This window comes from Zerene cesonia, chromosome Z (assembly GCF_012273895.1).
Source record: "Zerene cesonia ecotype Mississippi chromosome Z, Zerene_cesonia_1.1, whole genome shotgun sequence".
Taxonomy (NCBI): domain Eukaryota; kingdom Metazoa; phylum Arthropoda; class Insecta; order Lepidoptera; family Pieridae; genus Zerene; species Zerene cesonia.
The window spans coordinates 10,831,228-10,845,988 of NC_052122.1; the positions used below are offsets into that span (position 1 = coordinate 10,831,228).

Genomic DNA, 14,761 nt, shown 5'->3' on the forward strand with positions numbered 1-14,761 from the left:
CGATCGAAATACGCGTTTGAATGCTCCCGCGTTAACTTTGTGTGCAATGCGAACTTTTTTGAACTGTCCAATAGAAAAATTCAAAACACAGAACGGTCGAAGTTTGGATGAAGATGATGCATAAAATTCGGATGGAATAAAACTCTTTTGTGTATACGTTTAAAATATACATTTTGGAGTTTCGTCATACTTGAGAAAACCGACTGGTTTCCCTCGTTATCACTACTTGTTGAACTTGAACTGCTTTATTATTTTATTTTAAATTGGTTTCTGGAAGTTAGTGTTGGAAAGGTTTAGCTAAGATGTAAATGGAGCGCGGAGGAAGCATTTCGTGGTTACTTAATTATTATTTTAGGTCGCCGGACTACTGATTTAACCCTTTGAAGTCGAGCGATCTTAATATTAAAGAAGTCTTGTAGTTTGTGCGCACTAAAAGAAATGTTAAAATATTTAACATTTCAATAACACAAACCAAAATAATATATACAAATTAGAACTTGAGAAAATAAGACATAAAATAAGACATGCAAGTACCTACGTTGTCATGGTAACGTTAATACATGTAGGTACATTTTATAAAACATATCTAATATTACCCCATTTGTTTATTCTAAAACAGGGACATTATTGTAAAATATTAAATGAAAAAAAGCGTTGGGTTTGCGTTGGGTTTCGTTAAAAATTTAAATTAAAGGTAAAATTGATCAGTGCAAAACTGAAAATGCCGACATTCTAAAAAAGTTTAGCTTGTAAAACAAACACGTCGAAAGTGTAATTAACAAAGAGGCAACAAGAACATCATACAGTATTCTGAAAAGTACATCGAAAGTTATTTATAAAATGGAAAGTAAAAATAATAAGATTGACAATAAACAACGAAATTCGAACTAACAACCTTCATATTTACAAAATCCGTTCCAACGACCCTCCATTGTTAGTTATTATTAAAAATCAATTAAATTTACAATACCCGTAATTAGTGCTATATATTAATTTAATAATTATATACAAATTAACATTCAAGCGAGTTCAAAACATTGAAATAATAATTTGTCGTTGTAAATTTTCCTACTATCGGAACAAAACTTTCCAATTGATAAATAATTATTATAATCACGTGTCATACAAAAATTATAATCGTACTAAAACGGTAGAGATCCAACGATTATTCAAAATATAGTAGAAACAAACTGCAGATATACAACCTAAATAAGGATTAAATTGTTATTATTTATCAGACACGAGCTAACCGAATGATATATTCATTTAATTTTTGATTAAACGATAAAATATAGGTAATTGATATATTGATATTACAACATTTAGACAATCGGTCGTATAACAATATTATTACATTTTTATCAGTTTTTCTACTACTTCGAAAGTAATCATTTTGTGAATTATTATTTTTTTACTATTTAAGGTTTGTTAGGCTTTGTACGAATGTATAGTATTTTTGGATAAAATTGCATATTCCGATAGTTGATATTCGGTGTGTATTGAGCCAGGAGTTCATGACTTAAGAGCGTTTAAACAAACAACACACATTACAGTTTAATATTATGAGTATAGAATGCCAGAAATAATTGTTCTCATTACCTTCCCGTTTAAGTGATATCAGACTAATTAAATTCTCTTGCTGAATACTTAACAATACAATAATACAGTAAATAAATTTATGAACATTACGTTAATTATTAAGTGTCATAAAATACACCTTAAAGAGATAATTTTGTTTTCTATACTAATCTACTATACTATATAAAAATATGTCGGGTTTTCCTTCCTGACGCTATAACTCCAGAACGCAACTCCAGAACTGAACTCCAGAACTCCGTGAGGTTTATAGCACAGAAATTTCTGGAAAAATTTCAACAGAATAGCGGGAAATCTTTCTCATACAGCCATCTGGTGGCGAAACGGAGTTCGCCGGGTTTGAAATGAAAAAATATTTAATTGCCTTCACAAATCATTAAACTACTGAGTAGTATTAACGTTTAGGAATTAAAGACTTTTTAAAGGATTTCATACGCGATTTATTCATTATATTATTAACCAGACGTTTCGAACACTTTTCAGCGAGCGTGGTCACGGGGAGTCTAATAATATAATGAATAAAGCGCGTTTAAAATCCGTTAAAAAGTCTTTGATTCCTAAATATATAATGCTCGCGTAAAATCAAACACAAGAAAATAGTATTAACGTTATGAAGGACTAGTGTCTGAAATAGGTCGTAAAAACCTGTTATAAAGAGGAGAGTGAAGGCTTTGGAACTACTGACGGATTAAAAACATTATTTATCAATAGAAAGACAATAGGTACCAACTATGACTTAGCTTGTATAACAATTCAACTAATGTGTTCTGTTACGCCTCAGTATAAATATATAAAATATATATTGATGCATAGAGTCAGATAGAATGCATCGTAACATTGTTATCACATACTTCGAGCCGTATTAAGAAATCATCTCATATCAAAGGACTTATTTAATCTGTAATCCACTTCTCGTAAGGTTGCGATTGCTTTGTCAGTTTGTTATCTGTCAAACTATATAAAGATTACGGATATTATATGATTCACATGTTATATCTGAGGATAAATTGGATAAGTTTTTAAATGTGCGTAATATATTTTACTACGCTCCGCCCCGTCTTCGGTCGTGGCAGCCAAGAGCAGTTAGATATCACGCGCATGTTCCACCGGAGACAGAATTCTTAAAATCTGTCCAGTACTTCCAGTGAGATTAGCGGATACAAACAAATAATCTCTTCAGCTTTATATTATAAGTATAGTTGAATATTTATTTACACATAGGCATAGTTGTCATTGCTGGGCAGTATCTTATTTTTAATAGCTAAGTGTAAATTTTAGTGAAACCTTCTCTTTTCCCGGTAGCCGTGAGTTAATAAAATTAAAAAATATCTAAAAAAGTAAAACTGTGTAAATTTAGTGATCTATGTTTTTATATTTATCTTGATCGTGTATACAGCCCTATTGACATTTGACGTATATGGTATCTCTATATTGTCACGAATGATTGCAGGTAACTCGTGTAATCTCCTCTTCAAGTAGGCTCTTGAGATACGCAGTACAATTTATTCAATATTATACGCTTATAATCAGAATAGAAGTTCATATTTTTAAACGTAATAAAGATTTAAATACAAGCATAAGTAATTACAGAGAAAAAAAAGGCCGTTGCCATATCGTCTCTTTTGCGATCTTTCATTTTATATCCGTATTGCTTATAAGACTCCGTTACTTTTATTAATCTGTGGCATTAGTATAATAAAATAATTTTATCAAATTAGTGTATTGTCATCGGTCCTCAATAAATCTACAAAGTTTGAACGAAATCTGGCCGTTTAAAGTGGGTCAAAATCGCGCCCAAAGATGTCGGTTACAAACAAACATACAGGTGAAGCTAATATAAAGCGTGTAAAAAATAAACCCCACGCTCCTTTTTAATTTGCCATTTCACTACCACAATATTGAAGATTGAAACTATACCTCATATGACAAAATCCGTCCATTGGTTTGAGCTGTATAGCGATCAAACGAAATTGACCTGCTAAATACACACATACATCAGCTTGAAAAACATTAACGTCCATCAAAAAGTCAGAAAAAAAATTGCCATAAACAGATCTGCCACTTAGTACAAACCAATTGACTTTCTTACGAAGACCATACCTTGAAGTTATTATTTCTTGTTACTAAAGACTAGTAAGCCCGTACAAATTAAATGTATGCAGTATTATAATCATAACCTATAACCTATAAATATCGATCTTATTTCGTAATGAGCAACCGAAATAACTTTCACGTCAAATGCCTGTTTAAGAAATTGTAGTGTTCAAAATCAAATTTTCAATCACATTAACTTCATTCACATGACCGCTGCTGCAGACTTATTATCAATATATCATATGAAACAATAGCGCTTTTCGTATCACCTTATCGTTCAAATACATTTAATGACTACTGCATTGAAACTTGTATTTATTTGGATGGCAAGGACGTTCGTATTTACAAACATAATTACTTACGATGTCACATATGATGTCAAATATAACGCTAATGATCTAAATTGTAGTTATTTTTGTTTAGTTCTTATCGGTTTATGTGTGAGTTATATGCACATTGTATGTGAAGAGGAGTTTGTTTAGTGTTATTTTTTATTTTATACTATACTAGCTGCGCCCCGCAGTTTCATCTGCTGAAGTCCGTATCCCGTAGGAATATCGGGATAAAAAGTTGCCTATATGTTATTCCAGTTGTCCAGCTGTCTCCGTACCAAATTTCATTGCAATCGGTTCAGTAGTCTTTGCGTGAAAGAGCAACATACACACACAACGTTACAAACATCAAACATTCAATCATAAAATCATTACAAACACAAAATTTCACATTTATAATATTAGTAGGATAGGATTATTTAAGTTTATTCATTTATAGAGCTGGAAAAAGACCTCTTGGTTCGCCTCGAAATAGGTATGAGGTAGGTCTGCGAATAGTTTGCTGACTTTTAAAGGAATAGGATTGATGACGGATAAACGAAAGAAAGGAGGGGAAAAGGATATGGGTTTCCCGCTTATTGTACGGAGCAGAGTAGCATCCACATGCTACTATGTGACGCTGATCATACAGAAGTATAAACTGCGCCTTACATATACTGTATATTTAATATAATCCATTCAACCATTGTCCGTTAACCTTCATGTTAAAGGAATCCAAATTTGACCTAATCACAAATAAAATTAACCATATTACAAAAAGTTTGCTTGCAGCCTCGCTCGCGTTTGAAATAGTTCTATCTATATATTCTCGAATGCGCTTGATGAAAAATATTAAAATCCGTCCAGCCGTATAGGAGTTAAGTGATACACACACGCACATATTGTATATATAATTCATATATGTATAAACATGTAAAGGTAAAGATTGTATTTTAACAACGTGCGTATTCAATTAACATTTTAAAAACCGGTTCACCTTACACATGTCAATGATTTTTTTTATTATTTTTATCATTTCACGTGATCGATCCAACGTTTAATTAAAACTCTAAGAAACCTCTATTAATATAAAAACCTCTTTGACAGAAAAAATGTACTCGTAAAATCAATTTGTAAACATTTACAGTTACTAAGTAAAATGTACTTGTCAAGTGCCAAAGAATTGTATTAAAACAAAGGAAAACCCAATTGCTGAGAGAGAGAGAGAGAGTTTCTAATCTAAAATCTAATTAATTTGCTACCAGTCACATCAAATCCCAAAAATCGGTCAAGTGTGAGTCAGACTTGCGTTACTAAGGGGTCCGTAAATAAGTTGTGATAAAATGAGATATTGCCTGGTGATAAACGGATGGACAGACAGACAGACGGACAGCAAAGGAACCCTTTACCCTGTGCATACGGATTCAAAAAAAAAATAACCAGCACCCACAGGGGCTGACACTCGTTCTCACAGAACTAGTAAGATCGGCCTCGGGCTGCACGTGGCAGGCGGCTGCCGATCACTCAGCTGTCACATGACATATCCCTGAGTGTCGTAAAAATAAAATCTCAGTAGGTAGGTCGTGCACCTTTCTCACTAAATGCATTAACACGTACGTTTATAAACTCAACAGCGAACTTTTTTACGATCGCTCAACTAAAGTCCCTTTAAAATAATGAATTCACCCGGCCTTGTTACCCCTTCATGTTTTTGCTATTTTCTCTTTAAGTAAATAGAAGTTACATATTATAGGCTTATAACTAATATAAACTAATTGTGCTTACATATAAGTAATTAATAACATTCGTATACTAAACAAATAAGTAAAAGTTTACAATCAAATGCAATATATAGATATAATAGATAAATTAATAATTAATGAATCGGAATGCAGAACGTCCATAAATCTACATGGCAAAGGATTTCACTTAACACAGCTTGAATTATAAATAAAATACATATTTCTGCAGTATGGTCTGTGCAAAATCAATTGAAATAGAAATGCTATAATGTCACAACTGGATAATATTATTTGGAAACATTATTCGATTGTTTTATGTTTATTGTAGTAAGTACTTTCTACGTAAAGAAACCAGGTCGTCGTGTCAAATATTGCGGACATAAAAATCTTAAGTATTCAAGACCGAACACATTTTTCTGTAATAAATAGCCTCGTTAAATTATTGTGAAATCTCAGTAGAAATGAAGCATATACCAACCGGATTTTGCAGCTTTTGAGTGAATGTATGTTTCAAGAAAAAAACTAAATTATTCTTTTTCTTTCGTGGATGTTTCCAAAAAAATTGTTTAAACATATTGTTGTAATTGAACTTATAAAGGTAATAAAATGATAAGTATCGTATAAACGCTAAAAACACGCTTCAATGATAAAATTAATTAAATTGTCTCACTTGCTCTTATACAGAATATACGTAAAGTAATTCATTTAATCCTGCCGATCCTCATCAGGATAAACCAAACTCTAAATTAATGTATTGACACCGATCCTTGATAAGTACACAAAGTTTGAATTAAATCTGATTTAAAATGGGTCTAAATCGAGTCTTATTAAGTCGATTATATACGAATATAAAATTGAAACTAATAAAGCGTGTTTAAAACACATAAAATTTACTCGTTATAAAGAGTTTCACTGTTTAATTAGTAAAAATAAACTGATAATAAGGAAATTATTAATTGAACTGTATTTGTAGTAATTAGTGCATAAATGTTTCAATATAGATAACTATACATAAAGTAATATATAAAGTGAGCACCTACTTCAATCTTATATCATAATTTGAACAGTTACTATAAAAGCAGTCTAGAGTTTTTTCTTAATTTCCATGCTTTATAAAACTAGTTATATGTATTATTCACGTATGAAAGTGAATCATTTAAGCAACCGAACTCATAATTGGTTTATTACCTCTTGCATTCTACACGAGACGAATATAATATAATTAGCTTTCCGCCTGTGGCTTTATCCTGGTAGTCAAACATACCCGATGTTTTTCTCTACACAGTTCTTGTTTTTTGGCATAAGAACTACCCTATGTCCTTTCTCGGAGTTCAAACTATCTTCTTAAAAAATTTCATCCAGTTCGATACAGTAGTTCCTGAGATAAACGCCATCAAGCACACACTCCTCAGCCTTAAGTACATATCAGTACAGATAATACATATATTTGTGGTTTCAACTAATAATATAACTTTACGTGGTATTGTGTTCTCATTACAGAAAAAAAAAAACAGAACTCGTTTTCAATGCATATTACAACAGTATCAATATGTATTATTATAACTTTTTTAACGTATGTAGTATACACGTACACATCGTGTATATGTTAGCTATATCCACAACAAAGACTGATTGATTATTCACCGTCCATTCGTAAATGACTAATAATATTTATTACAAACAAAGCAACTCGGTTCGGCAATTTCTTTGTGATGTAAGCTTCCATTATGTCAAGGCAATCATATACGTTTACTAAAATAACAACATATCTACCATTTTTTGTTGTATCATGTAGATATTATATAAACAATATATAGTATAGTCGCTTTGCGCTCGTGGTTTCGCCCGCGTAGGGAAACAACATTACCCATTGTATAATAAAAATTATACTATGTACTTTCTCGGATAAGAAAATATCTTTATACGTTGAGTGGTTTAGGTTTGAAGAAGAAACGAACAGACACACAGAGTTACTTTCTCATTGATAATATTATTAGGGATAACTAGATAGCCCCATTGAAATTAAGACGTTTCTTATACTAATAATTTAAGTTTATTTAACTCGGCTAGTGTATTTAAAGGCCTAGTAAAAGCAGTTTATAAAATTGTCTCAAGCGCTCCAAAGAATCTCGTTTAACAACTTTTTAATCAATTTTCATACCGTTCTACTTCCTAACTTTTGATTACATTCAAATAAAATTGTGATAATGGTGTTCCTTGCCATTCACAAGACTTCAGTGTTCTTTTTTCAAATTTAAATTTCGTTCAGAATCGGCGTCACAAAATGTGACAATAACACATAATTCCGAAAATCGTTCGAAATTAGAAGAGAATTTATTATAATAAAAATGAAACATGCAGTAATTTTCGCCAAACTAAATTTTACGTTTATCGTTTCGCGTCCAACATGAATAAATTCACACATTGTTATGCCCTCTAAAACAGAACTGGGCTATCAGTTATTGTCCTGTAGTGTTTGTTTGTAAACAATGATAGCGCTTTGTCGGCCGGCTGTGTCGGCGATGTCGCTACAATTTCATTAACCTCAAAAAAAGGTCTTAGTCATCATGCGGAGGATGATTGGCCTGTGGGCGGTCGTTGGTCCAGTGTTTGTTTGATTTAAATAGAAATTCGGATTAATACTGAGAGATGAAGCACTTAAATTAATTTGATGTATTGGCATTTTTACCCACTGGATGCTCGTGTTTGGTACATCATAACTTTTTATTGGGGTCAGATTTTTGTGATTCTTTTTTATTTGGTTACTGGCGCCTCCAATGTAGTCCCATTTAAATTTGTTCTGACGATTTGAAAGCGGTTAAGTATTTTGTTCCAAAAAAATGTTATCACGGTATTTTTACAAATCTTTGCAACAGAATTTGACAGTCAATAGTCATTTAGTGATATAATCTGATGAAATTGTCATGTTTTAAAATAATATCAACTCTAAAAATATCAATTCACTGTATAATTCCGTGATATTTTTTGTTTGATTCAAGACAATAAATGTTTTGTTTTAAATAACCTAAAGATTATTAAAAAATGCGCACCATGACTCAATTACATCGAATAATTACAAGGGTATTAGTAATTATTATCGAACGTCAAGAACTTTGTATTATCTTAACGTTTCTGACCCAATTCTGACGCAAACTTCGATAAAAACCCGTTAATTTTTTATTATCGAATCGTACATAATTTAATTCACATGCTTTGATCTTTGTTTTCATTAATTGTTCTTATCACATTTTATTGTTATTAATAGCATGAAGGTACTGAAATTTTGAATCATTTACGTCATCTTACGTTTGATTATTATTAGATATCATAAATAACAAAAACTATGTTAGGTTACATCAGAGGTGATTGGACATTCTGATCTGACATTTGACCCAATGCATAGACAAACAAATTTTGACATTTGTTCATCTACGATGATCGTGTTCTCCTAAGTGTCTTAAAACAATTTTTTTTAAAAAGTTAATGATGTAGGTATGGTCTACATGACAATAATCTCAATATTCTTAAAGATTTTATTGACGTTGCTAACTATTTTATGTTCGCTTTGTTTTGTTTAGATTAAAACGGGGTTTATATTCTTATTCCCGTCCAAAATGTTGTTTAGAGCTGTTGGTTTACAGGTATATCTTAAACAAGTTCTTATATAAAAGATGGCATTATCACGCACATATACATGTTCTTCATCCATCACTTGTATATGAAATACCTATAAAATACACTTGGTACTTGTACGCATACCTTCGTGTTCCGGGTCAATATGCCCAATGACCTGTATGTCTTTTTTAATGAAATTAACAATTATTTATTCAACCTTCATTTACAGATCTTCGTAAATACAACTGTAAAATTTAACTGGAAACCCTTTATCTTAATAACACATAAATTGTTTTACATAATTATACTTACACGAAATTATAATATACAAAAAGGTGTAGATTGTACGGTATCACCATGTTCCCATACAGATGTAACATTTAACCTGCTTATAGATGATTCGAGAAACGTGATTAAAAGTAAAGATGCGACAGCGGTTGCAACACCCGTCTCGTTGTACAACTTACATCTGAGGTCATATGAACATATCAGCTGTTTCACCGGATTGTTGGCTCGCAGCTCCCTCGAGACTTATAATCTGATTCATATATTGTAAATTATCAAAAGTTACATTTACAAATCGTATGATACATTGAAATTTATTGTAAGGATGCATTGTTTCAGCATATATAATGTGAAAATCATTTATTTATTTGCAGAGAAGATGTTATTTCGATGGTTCTTATAATTATTTCTAGTTCTCTTGTTTCGCCACGCATTCGTTGGTGTCGTGTTACGTAGATAGTAATGGTTTATGCGATTTTCGAGTTCAGTGTGATGAAAAGTGTGTAGGAAGCTAGGGCTTATGCCATTTCTATGAATAGAGAATATTTGATATTCTAAGCTTTGTTGGAATAGAATATAAAAAGAGGCCCCATTACGATATGCGTCCGGACATAGCATATTGACGCCGCAGTGGCAAAAACATAAATTAGTATGGTCATTTTTTTAAATCCCCCTGTAATTACATCCGCATTAAGCCGCGCTATCGCAAAGCGCCGGTGTCATCTGGTTCGCGTCCACAGGTTCAGCACGATTCCACGTCACGCGGTGGCATGATAACCCGCGGTGCGGCCAGCCATTGACGTAAAAGAAGATAATGCGAGTAAAGCTAATACCCGAATCGTAGGTCGATAACCCGCACGTCCGAGACAATATGCGCGACCTTAGATAAATTAATTTCGATACGAAACGAAGGGAACTTTGCGGAGTCATTGCCTGTTTACTCCATCACCCGACGTGAACTGTTCCGCTTTCTCATATCATTCTCTTTATTTCGGGCCGATGTTCATTCTCAGGTCTTTGTCGGAAAACGCGATGAGTTCCTTGGATTTTTTATTTATATCAAACTCTTCGCCTTTGTTCTGATACACTGGCGTATAAACGTGAGGTATTTACGTAAATCGAGTTCAATGTTTTCATTCACCGTTTCAGCAGTGCTTTGAATAATGTACTCGTAGCATACATGAATTTGTGATGTTATGTATATAAGTACATTGAATTTCTTAACTCAATAAGGCATGGCGTTTGATAATAAAGGACGATGAAGCAATTAACTGTATAAAATAGAAAGAAACCTTGTGTAATAGTAACTTAAATCAACAATTCAATCCCGATAGTACACTAAAACCAACCTTTCAAATTACGGTAATGGAAAACTATCAGGTTAATTTTTATTTGGTTTTGCGTAAACAAGATTGATAGAGGTATACGAAAACCAATATATTTTAGATGGTGAAGTTGAAGAACCTTAATACTAATGGCATACATGATATTGATAGGTGTTTTGCCAAGGATATACAAAACAGGATATTGTTTCTGAAAACAATAAGTTATCTTTCTTCGATTCATAATTCTATACAATTTTATTTGACCCTTATATTTCCCTTGGTCGCAGCTTCACGCGTGAACGGATGGGCAGGTTTCGCTAGTTGTTATTTTGTTGTGTTTGTTATTGTTAATTCGATTAACTTAATAAACAAAGGGCTTGGATTAACACGAGGTAACAAGGTAAATGAACGTAAAAATAGACGTTAAAACAAATTTTCATGCATGAACAGAGGGAGCAAATGTAAGTCTGTAAATTATCGTTGCTGCTAACTCAATTATATCCTTGTCGATGTAATCTATTCTATTTGATACAGATAATAAAAGAGTATTGTAGAAATTTCAAGATCAACGGATTTTGTATTTTAGAAAATACAATCATCAAAATCAAATTCTTATAACATTTTATTCACGAAAATGAGCAAATTATCATATTTTTTTAAATTTTTTAAAATAAGAGGTAGTAGTATAAACACACAATTTATTTTTAGGAACGTTTAATTCGAAAGATATGATCGAAAACTTTTAAACATGGGTGATATTTTCTCTAAATCTTTAAATACACTTTATCACAATAATAAAAAGTTTTATAACGTCGTCCGTCCGTCCGTTGTCACAGCTTTATATATAAGGAACTAAGAGATATTAAACTCCCACACAAATTTATATTTCATGCACAGTTTTTTTCCCAATGTTAGTTAATATTAAAACAAATATAGAAAATCGGCACAAATTAATTTCTTGAAATTGTATTTTGTAGTAGACAGCACCCTTCACAGTGCGTGTTCCAACACGCACTTGACTTAATGGTTATTTTTTCCAAAACAATAAATAGATTCGTTCAAGAGATATACTCTTGTTACGAGGTCGCGAGTTTATGTAATGTTTTAACAGCTGATTGATCAAGACAAAGTAATCAAGGCTAATGATTGATTTGTTATAACAGTCTATAAGGTTTATAACGAGATAAGAATGTCTCAGTAAAAACTTACGCAAACAATGATGTAAACAAAGTCGATCTTGCCTTGATATGAATCACGGAGTTTTAATTAATAAACCCTGCTTGAAATACTATTTTTAATTACGGTTGTATTGCGTGTAGGTACATGTAACCTCTATATAAAATTTATAGTGCCAATTAAATAGAGATCGTAGTTCGTAAAAGATTCGTTCTTTCATTCATCCGAATTTAAAAGAAGCACACTTCTTTTAAATCACTCTAGTCGTCATTGTACATCAACATTTTATTCTCGGACAAATTCCAGATAATCATTTGGGCTTTATTTACTATTGGCACACGCTTTCATATGTATACTAGCTTTCCGACCGTGGCTTTTCCCGCTTAGTCAAAGGAAATTCTACTGTAATTGTGATATTTACCGCAGTGAAATGGAGCTTGTTTCACTTACTAGCCTTCTTCCTAGCTATTTCCAGACACAAAAATTACACCATAAAATCACTCTGTTTCGCCGTGAGTGAACAAGAGACATACAAACATACTTTCGCGCTTCGCTCGTGGTACATAGATAGCCTATGTCACTCAGTGAAGTTACAGCTTTCTAATGGTGAAAGAATTTTTTAAATCGGTCCTGTAGTTTTTGAGTTCATCCACTATAAACAAACAAATAAAATACAAATCTTCCTCTTTATAGTCTCTAGATAGTAAGGTTAGCAAAAGTTGTTACACATACTAGTATAAGCGTACATTTGTGTGTTTGTTTTAATATTTATATACCTCTGTCCCGATCCGTAGCCAAGTCTTAAATATTCCAACGAATTCAACAGCTTAATATAGGCATTGTAGGAGAACCTACCGACTTTGTTCTTTCTATTCAACAAATCCAAAATTTCCTTTTGCGTATTAAGGATGCTCACAACCGTTTAAAACCAGTTCACGCATTATAGTTATAAAATCCTTGCCCGAGGCCGCGTTAAATGCAAATAAATTAATTATAATGTAGCTAGGATCGTCTACGATGTGTCCTGATTTCTGAATACGCTGTATTCTGTTATGATTACCTTGACTTTCCAGCGCTTGTTTACATACTTAAATAAAACAAAAAATTTATTAACCTCATAAAGAATTAACTCAGAAATTGTTGGTAGGTTAAGCGTAATCCTTCGACAATAAAAACATTTAGTGTCATCGTAAAAAACAGCTACTATACTACAGAAATATGATTACAGTAGGTTATTGAACTAGTGATAATTCGTATATAATTTGATATTAATTCTGAAGTCCCCTGATATTTATATTAAGTCTTCATAATGAGAATGTGTAGCTAAATTTAGCCCCTGAAAATCTCGGTTATCTTTAAGGTTTTCCTTTCAAGGACAATTTAAGATGGCGCTGTTTATTAATTTCCACATGAATTATCTGTGAGATGAATAATTATGGAGGTGAGACATGAATAATTCACCAACCGGCGACGTACTGTAGTACTTTGATGATTGTACTCTGTCTCAAATGTCAAATGTCAACGTGGTGTGAATGTATTTAAAATCTGTGATGCTACATAAGGCAGAGCTTATAACTCCGTGACGTGTTTTAGTATTCTAATTCTGAAATTTTGTATTGGTGGAAGCAATTGCTGTCATGTAAATAATGTGTGTATTCAGACGACGTCCTTAGTCTGGAGTTACTTATAGTCGTCGACTTGAGTTGGTCACATACCAACAAAGTTTGTTTGCTCGTCTGTTTTATCTCTATAAATGTTATAAATTTATTCAATACTAGCAGTCTCAACCCGGCTTTGCCCGTGGTACATATATAGCCTATAAATTTCTCAATAAATTGGCTATCAAACACTGAAATAATTTTTCAAATCGGACCAGTAATTCCTGAGATTAGTGCGTTAGTCAAACAAACAAACTCATCAGCTGTATAATATTATTATAGATTCTCGCCATCTTTATGATTATTTTCTTTTAAATCTCTAGTATTAAACCCGCAGCTTTCCAATTCAGTTATAAATTCACACCTGCAATTATCGGTAAAGCCGAACATTTATGATTTAATAATTAACAAGCGCTGCAGAACGCTTCATGCAAGATTACGCGGCAATTTGTAGCCATTCGACAATCATGATTACTTATTTATTATCTGTATTTTAACGAGTCTATTAGCAATAATATTTTTAATCTGTTTATACATATACTACTAAAGTATGCTATGTAGAGGTGTTTAATAGTTTTGCATCAATTAAAAAATTTATTGTATTATTAGTACAGATTTTATTTTAGATAAAGACTGTATAAAATACCGATTATAGGTTAGGTAAGTATGATGATGTTTAATGCTTTAATTACAATTTTATGACAATATTTACAATATTTACAGTGCTACCAACTTATCTCTGAAATGAAGGGTGTCGTCACAGCCGCTTCAGAGTATATTTTTGAATAATTTTTAACATTTAAAGTAACTCCGGGCATAACTTCTAACAGATCTTACAGAATAAACAAAAATTTAGATTAAGAAATATACCAATAAAACACACATACATGAAGTAGTCGACAATGACAATTCAACATCTTTTGTAATATATTCGCCATTTCATAGATAATATGGTGGCT

General features: G+C 32.1%; 1 protein-coding gene across 1 annotated transcript in view; it reads left to right on the top strand.

Annotated features, from left to right (window-relative positions):
- The window catches only part of LOC119835457 (glutamine synthetase 2 cytoplasmic-like), a 32,313-nt gene that overhangs the window by 229 nt on the left and 17,323 nt on the right, over positions 1–14,761 (top strand). The window lies entirely within an intron of this gene.